Source organism: Lithobates pipiens, unplaced genomic scaffold (genome assembly GCF_037356315.1).
Source record: "Lithobates pipiens isolate NorthernLeopardFrog02 unplaced genomic scaffold, aLitPip1_a1.2 Scaffold_3, whole genome shotgun sequence".
NCBI lineage: Eukaryota > Metazoa > Chordata > Amphibia > Anura > Ranidae > Lithobates > Lithobates pipiens.
The window spans coordinates 267,777,677-267,793,867 of record NW_027507790.1 but is presented as its reverse complement, the minus strand read 5'-3'; positions in this window follow the sequence as shown (position 1 = coordinate 267,793,867).

Here is a 16,191-nt window from a genome sequence, read left to right as displayed (position 1 = left end):
TGGCTGTGGCAAACTGTATACCTTCCTTACCACCTGATTATTCCATCTCCAGTGCCAAATCTGAGGAAGAACCTATGCAGTTAGGCTCCACCCGGTTATCTGCCCAGGAACACAAACGCAGGCGTAATATGGGACTCTGCTTATACTGTGGCCTCAAGGGTCATATGCTCCGTTCGTGCCCTACACGTCCGGGAAACGCCAGGACCTAGGTGATTGCGGGGAGGTCACCTTAGGTCTACTCTCATCTCCCCAGGGGGATAATCGCATACTTTTACCCGCTGTGATACACTTTGGGACAGGGGCTCATGAACTGCTGGCCTTGGTGGATTCTGGAGCAGTTGAGAATTTTATTGATAGAACTCTGATCACCTCTTTGTCCCTGGAAACTCATGCTCTAGATTGTCCAGTCCACCTGATCTCTGTGGATAATCGGCCTCTCTCACAAGACCTGGTGCTCAAATCCACCAACCCTTTCCAGTTACAAGTAGGGGCTTTGCATTGGGAGAAGATTTCTTGTCTTGTCATTGACTCTCCATCCACTCCTTTGATCCTAGGCCTTCCTTGGCTTCAGAAGCACAATCCTGTAATTGACTGGCCAACAAGAGATATTCTGGCTTGGTCCAATCAGTGTAAAAAGAGCTGCATCCAACACCTTGTTCGACTTGATACCTGTCAAGTGGGAATAGAACAGATTCCACTTTGTTATAAGGACTTTCGGGATGTGTTTTCTAAAGGAATTGCTGACACTTTACCTCCTCATCGCAGTTATGATTGTCCCATTGACCTCTTGCCTGACACTACACCTCCTCGAGGGAGAGTCTTTCCACTGTCTGAACCAGAGAATCTTGCTTTGCAAGAATACATCCAGGAAAACCTAGCTAAGGGTTTCATCCGTCCCTCCACTTCTCCCGCAGGAGCAGGATGCTTCTTTGTCCCGAAGAAGGATGGAGGACTGCGACTTTGTGTTGATTACAGAGGTCTAAATAAAATAACCATTCCCAATCGGTATCCTCTCCCTCTCATCACAGAGTTGTTCTCTCAAATCCAGGGAGCCAAAATCTTCTCCAAACTGGATTTAAGGGGAGCCTATAATCTGGTGCGAATCCGTGCAGGCGATGAATGGAAGACGGCCTTTAACACCAAGGATGGTCATTACGAATGTCTTGTCATGCCTTTCGGCCTCAGGAATGCACCAGCCGTCTTTCAGAACTTCATGAATGACATTTTCCGTGACATGATGGGTCGCTTCATGCTTGTTTATTTAGACGATATTTTGATTTACTCTCCCAATCTTGAAACACATCAGAAGCATGTCTGCTCGGTATTAGCCCGACTAAAGACTCACTCCCTTTTTGTAAAGCCTGAAAAATGTATTTTCCATGTTAAACAAGTACCTTTCCTGGGCTACCTAATTTCTGACACAGGCCTCACCATGGACCCAGCCAAAGTTCAAGCCATTCTAGACTGGGCACCACCTTCAGACCTGAAGGCAGTTCAACGCTTCCTGGGCTTTGCAAATTTCTATCGAAAATTCATTAAGAACTTTGCCACCATTGCACATCCCATCACCTCTCTCACCAGGAAGACTCCTAGTACATTTAAATGGACTACTGAAGCCCAGGCAGCCTTCACCCAGTTAAAGAAAGCCTTTACCTCTGCACCAATTCTACGCCATCCTGTTCCTGAGCTACCTTTTATTGTAGAGGTAGATGCATCTGAAGTAGGAGTGGGGGCGCTTTTGTCACAAAAAGATCCTGTAAGCGCTGCCATCCACCCTTGTGCCTTCTTGTCCCGTAAATATTCCCCAGCAGAACGCAATTACGATATAGGCAACAGAGAACTTTTAGCCATAAAGCTAGCTTTAGAGGAGTGGAGACATTGGCTGGAGGGAGCTCGCTATCCATTCATAGTTCTGACTGACCACAAAAACCTTGAATATATCCGTTCTGCTAAAAGACTGAACTCGCGTCAAGCCAGGTGGTCATTGTTCTTCTCCAGATTTGACTTTACAATTTCTTATTTACCAGGTCCAAAAAACATTAAGGCCGATGCCTTGTCTCGTAGTTTTTTATCAGTCTCCTCCTCCGCTTCCTCCTCAACCCATTATCTCTGAGGATAGGATTTTGGCTTTTACCCAGACTGACATCTCTGAGGCCTTGTTACCAGCACAGGCTGAAGCCCCTCCCTCCACTCCCCCTGGTATGCTCTTTGTGCCCCTGGCTCTTCGTTTGCAGGTATTGCAACAAGTACATGCATCAAAACCCGCAGCACATCCAGGGTTTAGACAAACTTTTGAGATTGTCTCTCGCAACCTCTGGTGGCCATCGCTTAGGCAGGATGTGTTAGCCTTCGTCCAGGCCTGTGAAGTTTGCGCCAGAAGCAAGAGCAGTACCTCTAAGCCCCCCGGTCTCCTTCGTCCTCTACCAATACCTACCTGTCCCTGGACCCATTTATCTATGGACTTTATCACAGACTTGCCTCTGTCCCAGGGATGTTCCACGATCTGGGTGGTGGTAGACAGGTTCAGTAAGATGGCCCACTTTGTTCCGCTTCTGAAGCTTCCATCTGCTAAAGAACTGGCATCTTTATTCATTAAGCACATTTTCAGGCTCCATGGGGCACCAGTTAACATTGTCTCTGACCGTGGCTCTCAGTTCATAGCCCAGTTTTGGAAGGCCCTTTGCTCTCAGCTGGGGATTAAATTATCATATTCTTCAGCATATCATCCTGAGACTAATGGCCAAACAGAAAGGACTAATCAGACTCTAGAGAAGATGGTACGTTGTCTGATGGCCAAAGATGAGGTGGAGTGGGTCAACATCCTTCCATGGGCAGAGTTTGCCTTTAATAATTGTGCCAGCACATCTACAGGGACCTCTCCTTTCTTTTGTGTTTACGGGTTGCATCCTCGTGTGTGCTCCTTTGATCTTCCGCCCTCTGATGTTCCAGATGCCAACACCACTATTGAACATTTCTCCAAAATCTGGTCCGATGTAAATCATGCTATTTCCCGCTCTGTGCAGGCTTTTAAGAAAACTGCTGACAAGAAGCGCTTAAAGGCTCCAGAATATAAAGTTGGTGACAAAGTGTGGTTATCATCTCGGAATCTGTCCCTGCATGTTCCATCTAAAAAGCTTGGCCCAAAATTCATCGGGCCTTATGAAATCTCGGAGATTGTTAATCCTGTGTCCTACAGATTAAAACTTCCCCCATCCATGCGCATTCCAAATGTCTTTCATGTTTCATTGTTGAAACCTGTTCATTCCAGCCTCCTAGTAAATGAACCAGAACCTGTGGATATGTTGGACAGTCAAGAATATGAAGTGGCATTTATTCTTGATTCCAGACGAGTGCGCAATTCCTTACAATATCTTGTTCATTGGAAAGGGTTCGGTCCAGAGGATCGATCTTGGGTACCAGCTCGTGATCTTCATGCTGACCGACTTAAGAAGAAGTTCCATCTCCGTTATCCAAGTAAGCCTGGGGGTGCAGGAGCAACCCCTCGAGAAAGGGGGGGTACTGTCAGTACTAGAATCCCTTTAGGACCCAGCACAACTCACCTGACACAGCCTGTGTCTGGGAAACAACAGTGATTGGCCTGCTCACGTTTAAATCACCTGTATCAGCATTCAGTCAGCGCTCGTGTTAGAGTTCACTCATGTTTGATCCAGCTGATATTTGCTCTGTGACTTTCGTGTTTGACCCGGCTTGTTTGACCCTCCGTACTTGCTTCTGATTCTGTACCGTTTGGATTCTGATCTACCTGTGTATGACCCAGCTTGCCTAGACTACGCTTTGCCTGATTCTACTAGTACCCTCATCTGCAGCAGTGAACTACAAGGTCCAGCAATCATCTATCCTCACCTACAGCAGTGAACTACAAGGTCCAGCAATCATCTACCTTCGTCTGCAGCGGTGTACTACAAGTCTCAGCTGACCTGCTCTGCTTAGACCTGCTCATGGTATGTGCTTTGAACTCTTTGTATAATCAGCACACCTGAACTGTTACTTGTTATCTGCACCTAGCCTGACATTCTTGCGCCCTAAACATAAAGTCCCCCTCCTCCCAGTACAAATCTGCCCCCTGCTGAAACCCACCTCTCGCACAAATGTTCGCCCCTTTCCATCCCCGAATCGCCCAACCTCAATTCCCCCCCCCCCCACACACAAAACAAATTGTCCCCTCCCAGCAATTCCTCTACCCCAAACATTAAAAATTTCCCCTTCCAGTACACATCTTCTCCTCAACTTAAAGTGCCCCCCCTCCTAGAACAAATCTTGGCACCCCCTCCCCAAAATGTACCCTCTTAGAACAATAACTTACCCCCTGTTGCCCCCAAAATAACCCTTCCAACACAAATCCCCTCCAATCTCCTTATGGCACCCCCCCCCCCCCCCACACACACACACACACACCCTGCTGCCCACCCCTTATCCAAGCCCTGCCTGTGATATTTTCCCCCAATCACCCTGATAGATGTTGATGGGAACCCACTTGCTTGTATCAAGTAATGCTTTGGGAAAGCAGCTATTTAGCTTTAATCTCAGACCTTCCCTGAGAACATTGTGAGGAGTGACCCAAGCACCCTGCCAGTAGCCTCAGCACTGAACTTCTCTCCACAACTAGGAAACTGCATTCTGTAGTTCTTTTAAACCTCCTCCAGGGAGGGTGAAGTGAACATAAGGAGACTCTTACAACAGCATGTATAGGAAGAAAATGAATTTATATTGATGGTCGACTGTTATCTCGACTGATCTTGCTATTTAATAACTGCCTTTAACACGAAAGAAGTATGTAAAACATTTTTAGAAGGATGTCTCCAATGGCATTTTTACATGTCTTAGTCTTCATAGGTTCCTTTTTGGTCTAATTGGAAGGTTGAAAACTAGAAAAAGTGAGCGTGAATACTCAATAAAAAAAATCTCCACCTGATCTTACGCTTTTCCTTGAAAAAATGGTAAGACCCCATTTTTACATATCACTTCATTTAAAGAATGCTGGCCACACATATTAGTTTGCCTCTTCAACAGTCAGACATGTTTCGGCAGTGGTTCTGTCATTTTTCTTTTAGAAAAATCAAGAGATGTTATTTTTTCATGGAGATGCTCATTAATGTAAATAAAATTGATGATTCTGAAATGACAAAATTGCATTTTCCTGCCAAAAGTGAACTGTAGACAGATGGTTGTGCAAAAGTGGAGAGAGAGTAGTCTGAATTGAGTTAGGAAACACCTGGGAGCTTTCCTTTCAGTTATTGGACTTATAGTAGCCAGGGGTGAGTCTCTTCCAAGCTTGATGACATCACATCTGTAGCAATTCCACATTCTGAGAGAGAACTACGTCTTCTGCTTTGAAGGATCAAGCTTACCAATGTTGATGGGAACCCACTTGTTTGGGTCAAGCAATGCTTTGTGAAAGCAGCTATTAGCATTAATCTCAGACCTTCCCTGAGAACATTGTGAGGAGTGACCCAAGCACCCTGCTAGTAGCCTCAGCACTGAACTTCTCTCCACAACTAGGAAACTGCATTCTGTAGTTCTTTTAAACCTCGTCCAGGGAGGGAGAAGTCAACATAAGGAGACTCTTACAACAGCATGTATAGGAAGAAAATTAATTTATATTGATGGTCGACTGGTATCTCGACTCATCTTGCTATTTAACCACTTCAGCCCCGGACCAATAAACAGCCTAAGGACCAGAGTTTTTTTTACAATTTCGCACTGCACTGCTTTAACTGGTAATTGCGCTTTCATGCAATTTTGTACCCAAATGAAATTTGCGTCCTTTTCTTCCCACAAATAGAGCTTTCTTTTGATGGTATTTGATTGTGTCTGCGATTTTTATTTTTTGTGATATAAATGGAAAAAGACCGAAAATTTTGAGAAAAATTTATATTTTCTACTTTTTGTTATAAGAAAAATCGAATAAACTCAATTTTAGTCATACATTTAGGGCAAAATGTATTCAGCCACATGTCTTTAGTAAAAAAAATGTCAATAAGCGTATATTTATCGGTTTGCGCAAAAGTTATAGCGTCTACAAACTAGAGTACATTTTCTCAAATTTACACAGCTTTTAATTTACGTCTGCCTATCTCATTTCTTAAGGTGCTAAAATGGCAGGGCAGTACAAACACACACACTCCACACCCCCCCCTCCGCCCCCAAATGACCCCATTTTGGAAAGTAGACACCCCAAGGAAGTTGTGGAGAGGCATGTTGAGCCCATTGAATATTTTTTTTTGTCCCAAGTGATTGAATAATGACACAAAAAAAAATATAGTTTACAAAAAGTTGTCACTAAATGATATATTGCTCACACATGCCATAGTTATATGTGGAATTGCACCCCAAAATATATTCTGCTGCTTCTCCTGAGTACGGGGATACCACATATGTGGGACTTTTTGGGAGTCTAGCTGCGTACGGCACCCCAAAATCCATTCACTGCCTTCAGGATTTCTAAGGGTGCAAATTTTTGATTTCACTCCTCACTACCTATCACAGGTTCGAAGGCCATAAAATGCAAAAATAGCACAAAAAAAAACCCCCAAATGACCCCATTTTGGAAAGTAGACACCCCAAGCTATTTACTGAGAGGCATGTTGAGTCCATGAAATATTTTATATTTTGCCACAAGTTGCAGGAATTTAAAAATTTTTTTTTTTTTTGCACAAAGTTGTCACTAAATGATATATTGCTCACACATGCTATGGGCATAAGTCAAATTACACCCCAAAATAAATTCTGCTGCTTCTCCTGAGTACGGGGATACCACATGTGGGGGACTTTTTGGGAGCCTAGCCACGTACGGGACCCCGAAAACCAAGCACTGCCTTCCGGATTTAAATATAAAATGCTACCAAAAAAAACTGTTAGCGATCGCAGGGATCAGGCCTGACTCTGCGATCGCTGCAGTTATGTGTTTAGTGTTTTGTAAGTGACAGTGATCGATCGATACTGCACTTGGGTGGGCTGGGCGGAGGGGCACAACGCAGGTGCCAGCAGGTATCTGGGCTGATCCCGCTAACAATGCGTTTTTTTGGAACCCTAAACTGCTGGGGATGCTAGTATAGATCTGATCAGATCAGATATTGATCTGTTCAGATTCTATACCACTATGGGAGGTTTATGCTTTGCGTGTGGGTGTTAGCGGTACTGGCACTAACCTTGCGCTGCCTGGGGCGACGCAGACCCTGAGCCTAAAACCTAATTGATATCACCCGCCGGGTGATCAGGGGGTTAAACCTTTATTGGGTAATAAATGGTGGGTGCCCTGATGCTATAAAAAGCAAACTAACCAGAGTCACCCGTAACACTTATATGGTGATCACTGGTGAAAGGGTTAACTAGGGGCAATCAGCGGGTTCAAATTTTTATTAGGTAGTATATGGGGGTCCCTGGCGCTATATAAAAACCTGACGGGAACCTAAATAACTAACTAGCTAACTAGCTAACCAGCGTCACCAGTGACACTTATACTGTGATCGCTGGTGAAAGGGTTAACTAGGGGCAATCAGGGGGTTAAAACCATTATTGGGTAGTATATGGGGGTACCTAGCGCTATAAAAACCTGGTGGTGAACCTAAAAAAAAAACTAGCTACCTAGCGACACTAATGCAGCGATCAGAAAAATTATCGCTTAGTGACCCTGGCAAAAGGGGGTGAAAGGGTTAACTAGGGGCAATCAGGGGGTTAAAACCATTATTGGGTAGTATATTGGGGTACCTAGCGCTGTAAAAACCTGGCGGTGAACCTAAAAAAAAAACTAGCTACCTAGCGACACTAATGCAGCGATCAGAAAAATTATCGCTTAGTGACCCTGGCAAAAGGGGGTGAAAGGGTTAACTAGGGGCAATCAGGGGGTTAAAACCATTATTGGGTAGTATATCGGGGTACCTAGCGCTATAAAAACCTGGCGGTGAACCTAAAAAAATAACTAGCTACCTAGCGACACTAATGCAGCGATCAGAAAAATGATCGCTTAGTGACACTGCCAAAAGGGGGTGAAAGGGTTAACTCTAGGGACAATCAGGGGGTTAAACCTTTATTGGGGGGTGATACTGAATGCAGTGATCAGTAAATAAACGATCACTGCAATCAGAGACACTGTGACTGGGGGGAGGGGGGGGCGATCTGGGGGGTTTGTGTGCCCGTGTGTACCTACATGTCAGTGTAGTGTTGGTGCACACTTACTTTCTGTCTTCTCCTCGTAGTCCGGTCAAAAAGACCGCCCCGAGGAGAATGACATCACTTCCTCCTTCCTGTGTATACAATACACAGTGGGAGGAAGTTTCTCATTGGCCAGGAGCGATCGAGAGGGGGTGGCCAGAAACCAATGGCCATCCCCCTCATCACGGATCGCTCCTGCAGCGAACCGGACCGCCGTATCCAGCGGGAGGGGGTCCGATCCGACCCCCCACCCGCTGGAAGGCAGGCACGTACATGTTCGTGCTTGTGCCTGCCTGTGCCATTTTAATGACGTACATTGGCAATACGGCAGTCCTTAAGTGGTTAATAACTGCCTTTGCCATTAACTTGAAAGAAGTATGTAAAACATTTTTAGAAGGATGTCTCCAATGGCATTTTTACATGTCTTAGTCTTCATAGGTTCCTTTTTGGTCTAATTGGAAGGTTGAAAACTAGAAAAAGTGAGCGTAAATACGCAATAAAAAAAATCTCTGCCTGATCTTACGTTTTTCTTTGAAAATAGACAGATGGTTGTGCATTAGTGGAGAGAGAGTAGTCTGAATTGAGTTAGAAAACAACAGGGAGCTTTCCTTCCCGTTATTGGACTTATAGCAGCCAGCTGTGAGTCTCTTCCAAGTTTGTTGACATCACATCCGTAGCAATTCCACATTCTGAGAGAGAACTACATCTTCTGCTTTGAAGCATCAAGCTTACCAATATTGATTGGAACCCACCCGCTTGGGCAAGCAACGCTTTGTGAAAGCAGTGTAAACCTCTTCCAGGGAGGGGGAAGTCAACATAAGGAGACTCTTACAACAGCATGTATAGGAAGAAAATGAATTTATATTGATGGTCGACTGGTATCTCCACTGATCTTGCTATTTAATAACTGTATTTGCCATTAACACGAAAGAAGTATGTAAAACATTTTTAGAAGGATGTCTCCAATGGCATTTTTACATGTCTTAAGCCTCATACACACGATAGGACTTTGTACAAACTTTCCCTTAGATTTTTGTACAAAGGGCGTCGGCCCTGAACTTCGATTGCATACACACGGCAGGACTTTTTCAGCCAACTCTCACCAAATCACGTGGTTTTTCTGCTCTTTACCGCCACCTTTGGTCAACTTCTGTATTGTTGTCTGATCTTTTGCATTGGTTCTGAGCATGCCTGTCTGTACAAAAGTCCTATGGTTTTCTGTACACACGATCAGACTTTGCTCTATCGGACTTTTGTTGCCAGAAAGTTTGTCCGTTCGCACAGCCAACAAAAGTCAGATGAAAACCAAAAAAGTTTGTCCGATAGAGCATACACACGGTCGGATGTTGCTCCAAAACAGCTAATTTGCATGTTTGTTGTCAAAAAGTCTGATCGTGTGTATGGGCCTAAAGTCTTCATAGGTTTCTTGTTGGTCTAATTGGAAGGTTAAAACTAGAAAAAGTGAGCATGAATACTCAATGAAAAAATATCTCCATCTGCTCTTAATTTTTTCTTTGAAAAATGGTAAGACCCCATTTTGACATATCAGTACATTTAAAGATTGCTGGCCATAAAATAGGTAACACTTTACGTTATGAAATCTGTTGGCCTTCCACACCATATTACAACATGTTCCAGATGCCTGCTACTTTTTCTTTTTCTCATATTAATGTTAAAATGCCAAAAGGGGATTTTAACTAGATAAATATATTACAATAAAGAATATATGGATTGTTTTGTGGATACTTTTTACATATTAGATTGCTTCTTCAACAGTCATGTTACGGCAGTGGTTCTGTCATTTTTCTTTTTGAAAGATCAAGGGATGTTTTTCTTTCATGTAGATGGTCATTAATGTAAATAAAATTGATGATTCTACAACGTCAACATTTGCATTTTTTAAAGGGAACTGTAGACAGATGGTTGTGCAAAAGTGGAGCAAGAGTAGTTTGCCATGTTGTTATCAGAGTCTGGATGACCAGAGATTTTTTGGAATGAACTTAATCTAAGCACATATGCTGGGACAAATACAAGTTTGTAGTTAGGGACCAGCAGAGTACGGGGCTGGACAGCTGACTGCTCAGCTATTGCCTGGGAGTCTGGGACTTTCTGGCTTTCCTGAATTATTGAGCTTCTTCCTATCCTACCTATTGTATCAGCTCTTGCACAATGTGCATAGCGCACCCCTAAGCCCTGCACTCTTTACACTGTGCACCCCTAAACCTTGCACTCTGTATGCAGCGCATCCCTAAACCCTGTACTCTGAACGCAGCACACCTCTAAAACCTGCACTCTGTACATAGTGCACCCCTAAACCCTGATGTCTGTATGCATGCACTCCTAAACCCTGCACTCTGTATGCAGCACACCCTTAAACCCTGCACTCTGTACATAGCGTACCCATTAACCCTGCACTGTGTACACAGCAGGACTGGGGGGGGGGGGGTTGCCCCGGGTGAAAGAATGTCTGGCTTCACCACTAGTGACCCTGTACAAAGCAGCTAGAGTAGCCCAGAAGAGCCCTCCCCATGGTAGGGCTCTCCTGTGACCCTCACTTGGTGTCCAACAAGAAGTGGAGCATGGAGTCCGTGACAACCACGCTGTCACCTTGACCTGCCCTTGTGACTCAAATATTCACTTATAGCTCTAATAGACAAACATTAGTCAAACAATTCATGGGAAGCTAGCCACTGTCTAGGTTGTGGAATTGTTTTTACTCATAGAAGTCATTCACAGCAGCATCCCACTAGTGTGAACTGTGAAGATAACAGGGTGATTTACTGACAAGAATACACCGGGCTGTTCTATTATTATTATTTTTAACCTGCAGAAATATTACAAAATAAAATTTTATGCATTTTTGTATTACAATGCAATGTAGTTTGTTGCCACATGGCTCAGTTCATAAAAAATGCAACATATCCTACTGTTTTCAGTGCACACCACCATAACACATTTCTATGATCCACACTTAATGTCCATGAATTTGGAAACTGTTGAGCAATGCTGTCCAGTGCAGCCCAAGTATACAGGTACATTTAAAAAAAAATAGAATATCATCAAAAAGTTTATTTCAGTAATTCAATTGAAAAAGTGAAACTCAGATATTTTATATAGATGTGTTACACACAGAGTGATATATTCTCTTTGGGGTTTAGGTCAGGCGACTTTGCTGGCCAATCAAGCACAGTGATACCTTGATCATTAAACCAGGTATTGGTACTTTTTGGAGCATAGGCAGGTGCCAAGTTCTGCTGGAAAGTTAAATCAGCATCTCCATAAAGTTTGCCAGCAGAGGGAAGCATGAAGTGCTCTAGAATTTCCTAAAGGGTTGTGTTGCCTTTGGGCTTGATAAAATACAGTGGACCAACACCAGCCGAAAGACATGGCTCCCAAAACCATAACTGACTGTGGAAATTGTTGCATTTCATTTGGAAATCAAGGTCCCAAAGTCTGGAGGAAGAGTGAAGAGGCACAAAATCCAATGTGAAGTTTCCAGTCAGTGATGATTTGGGAAGCCATGTCATCTGCTGGTGTTGGTCCACTGTGTTTTATCAAGTCCAAAGCCAGCACAGCCCTCTACCAGGAAATTTGAGAGCATTCCATGCTTCCATTTGATGACCAGCTTTATGGAGATGCTGATTTAATTTTCCAGCAGGGCTTGGTACATGCCCACACTGCCAAAAGTATCAATACCTGGTTTCACTTATTGAATTAAATTACTGAAATAAATTAACTTTTTGCTGACATTGTAATTTTTTTGAGATGCATGATTTAAATGGTCCACTTCATTTAGCTTGTCTTTTTTTTGTTTGTTTTTTCCCTCTTTTCCTTTAATTTATCTTTTTTTTTTATTAATTTATACAAACGTATATTACAATAACAACATTTGTACATTTTACAGAGAGCAAAAAAAGAAAAAGAATAAAAGCATCAGCACCCACAAGTTCCCTGAAGTTAACAAGATGAATTTCTATAGTGCTATTCAATATAATTCCCTTATTGGGATTTTCCTCCCTTGTGCCATAATTTATAAACCCCCTCCCCTCCATCAGCTCGCTGTCATGTTGTTGTACACTTAATTTGCTCTTCACTTTCCTCTCGCCTCTCCCCACCGCTCAATGAAATTTGTATGCCTGTTATTAAAAAGCTTATGGGGAAAAGCAGGTGAGAAACCAAAAAAAAAGCAAGAAAAGAGAGGGGAAGAGAGATTTCAGTAAAGAAGACAGCTCTAATGTTTATAGCCAGTACAAGAGCCTCCTCCCAGCTTATGGGGGAAACCCTAGTCTCCCCAACCAAGGCCCCCACATTCTTATAAACCTCTTATTATTGCCCCGTTTGATAAAAAAAAAAACCCTCTCATTGCCAGTTGTTGATAGCCAAGTCTCAACCAGCGGGGGCAATTGCGACTGCCATTGTTGGGCAATCAGCTTTCTTGCCTGGAAGAGACATCTTATAACTGGTTCTCCAATCTCTTTCGAGACATTACACCCCTCAAATAAGCCCAGAAGGCAGGTCTTGACCGTCAATTGTAGTGTCATTTTGAAGGTTTTATTTATCTCCTCTATAACATTAGTCCAATATCTGAATAACTTCGGGCACTTCCAGAGCATATGAATTAAATCTCCAGGTGACCCACATCTAGGGCACTAGTCGTTATCTTGTCTTCCCAGTTTAAACATTTTCTTAGGGGTGTAATGTAATATATGAAATAATATGATATTTCAAAGTCTTAAGTATATGTTGAAATCAATCAATTCTTGTGAGACGAATTTCCTTAATTAGATCTGAGTCAGCGTAATTCAAAAATGTGTATTTATTTGTACACATTTAAATACAAAAGGATGCTTACAAAAATAGTACAATGATAATCATTTGTATAAAGTTATTGCATGTGTGGAATAACCCTTTGTCTGCTGTGTAAAAGAGATGTATTAGCTTGCCTGCTTTGGTCTTTCAAGCACCCATCTGCCTCGTGGCAAGGGCAGGTAACAACAGGGAATTCTCCTCCCAGCACTTCTCATTATATTAACCAGGCTTCTAATTTCGCGCCAAAAAGACAGACCCTCCTTCCCAAAGGTGGGAGGGCTAAGAGTGGTTGTTATAACAGAGCTGACATGTGTTACCACTTAAAACGCAATTCTACAGTCTAATGACAGGATGTAAGGGAGAAGGGAGAATTTAGACTTAGACTAGAAAAATAGTGTCTCAACTTACATAGGCAAAACCTTCTAAAAACATATATATAATGAACTGGAACATAAACAAATATCACTTACATAGCTCTTAAAAATATATATAAGATATACAATATTCATCAAAATCCTGACAGGTTTTAAATATTTACTTTTCCAATTATCGCAAGTCATAACATAGAAATTATTGTCTCAAAGTTCTTTCACACAGTATGAAAAATATTATATTCTGAATAAAGTATTATAAAGCCAATTCAAATTTAGATATTAAGAATATAACATTCCCCTCTGAAATATGAATACTAATCATATTTTTCAGATTAAAAATTCATCCATCATCATTCATGTCACATTCAAACAAACTTTGATTCAATAACTCCAAATGCTTTGTCCTGCACAATTGGATTCATACCTTCAAAACGCATTTTCCTCTTTAATTTACTTTGTAACAAATCATCTCCTTTCTTAATATCACTTCTAATTCGATTATATAATTTTTTCATTCTAAACATTAAACATAACTGGAATATAAGGAATAACATGATAATAATAAAAATAATTACAATAGGATGTGATAAAATATTTCCTGCTGCTGAAGTTATCAAAGTTTTTCCCCACATGGATACACTATTACTAAATCTTTTCCACCAATTACTTCCTGAAAATTCTGACCATTGATGTGATATTTCTTGCAAATTACCTTGTTCATGTTTAAACAATACTTCTGCATTCTGCAATTCCTTAGCCAAAGCTATTAATAAACCTTGATCCTTTTGAATTATATTTGCCCATTTTTCCCATGGAAATTCATCTATTTGAGAAATATTATACTGTGTAGGAAGAGCGCTAATATTTTTCATAAACATATTTGTTAAATTTGTTCTCAACCCATTAATACTTATTGCAACAATATCTCCTTCTATACAATACAACCCTTGATTTAGGTTTTCTGTATTTGTACAAGAAGAGAAAAAAGTTTTAACCTTTTCTGTATCTGACATAATTTGAAAACAAACCTTCTTTTTATCTACACGAGTAACTAATTCAGAATTAATTTTATTTTCAATTCTTGCTGAACATAATGTATGATTATGATAACAAGAATGAAATATGCTTTTATCTTGATTAGGTAAACATATAATTTTAGACTGGAATTGTAAACATGATGACAAATCTAATTGTTCTAATTCAGAATTTTCATTGTTAAATACAAAATCTGTATACTGTAATTTATAGTATAATAATTGTGTATTACTGACAGGTAATCCCAAAACAGTGATTGGAACCAAAATTTGTTCTTTTCCGGCTATTGGAATCATAGAAGAACTATAACATATGTCCTGCTTGCATCCTATCCATTTATTTACCCATAAATCTGTATGATTTATCGCATATAAATATTCTTTGGGCAAATACTGTAAAATGCCAAGAGGAGTTATTCCACTCTGAAATGCTTGCGCAATTATTTTAAAATTAGTGGAATATTCCGTTTGAATCTCTAAGCATGCTCTGGCTATATGAGAATGTTGTTCACTTCTCATCAAATCAAGAGTAATATTTTGAAGATGTAAAATAGATGGACCCATTATATTAGCAGTTTTAATTACCATATTTTCTAAAATCTGATTTAAATGTCTTTGTATTTTAATACCGTTACTTCCCACTAAACCAGCAGTTTCTAGATCAGACTTTAAAGTATTAATATCCATACTATTTGTTATACTCCCGATTGTGCCAATCCCTCCTAAAATACCTTCAACAATACCACGCTTATTTCTGTTATAATTTCTATTATTAATTCCAAACCATCTCTCAATACCCAATTCCATATCAACCAGATGTCCTTGACATTGTGGAAACCTTATAGAAATTTTCCATTCTGAAACATTAAAGTTCCACAAAACAATGACAAACTTTCCCTCTCTGAAAAGAGTTCTGGATTGGAAATGGTTAATCTGAAAAGGGCTTGCAGAGAAACTTTTCTTATTGACACATGGAGTTTTCCTTGGAGACATAACAACAACACTTGCCTTTTGCACATTTCACCGGATAATTTTCTATTGATATGCAACATTCATATATACCAGTATCATTCAAAGATACTCTCATTTGTTGATAAACAAATGTATTATTAATCCAATTCACACTACCAAAAATTCCTTTATGAATTATGACAGTAGAACTATAAAGAAAACTACCCAAAAACTCATCATTCCTTTTCCAAGTCAACAATGAATTTTGAGGTAAAGATATTTTTGTATCACATATCAAATGCAAATTATCTTTATCTTCCATAATTTTCAAAGATTGTGGGAAAATATTAATTTCTGGAACAATCTTATCAACTATAAAGATATCGATTTTGACCCTTATTTCAGTAAATTTTCTTATAACTTTAAAATCCCATGTTCTTACAACGTCTCCTTTTTCATCTCCAATGATGTCTAAATATTTTGGATTCAATATCTTTACAAAACTTTGAAAAAGATAATAAAATTGATCAAAGGAATAAAATATTTTCCCAGATCTTGTCATAATATTAGTAACATCTCCAGACCAAATTGTTGACTCATTACCCTTTAAAAATATAGACCAGAAACTCCTCAACAATATGTTACACTCAAAAGTTCCGGTTTTGTTATTTAGTCTATAAGATCCCTGCATTTTAACAAACTTAGTTTTGGATTCTATTTTAACTTTGATGTCAATATCATTGCTGTGAATGAAATACAATTGTAAACAACAACGATATCCATCACCAATACATAAAAATCCATACAAATCTTCTGCTGTATTAATATCAACATCTCTAAAATTATGATTT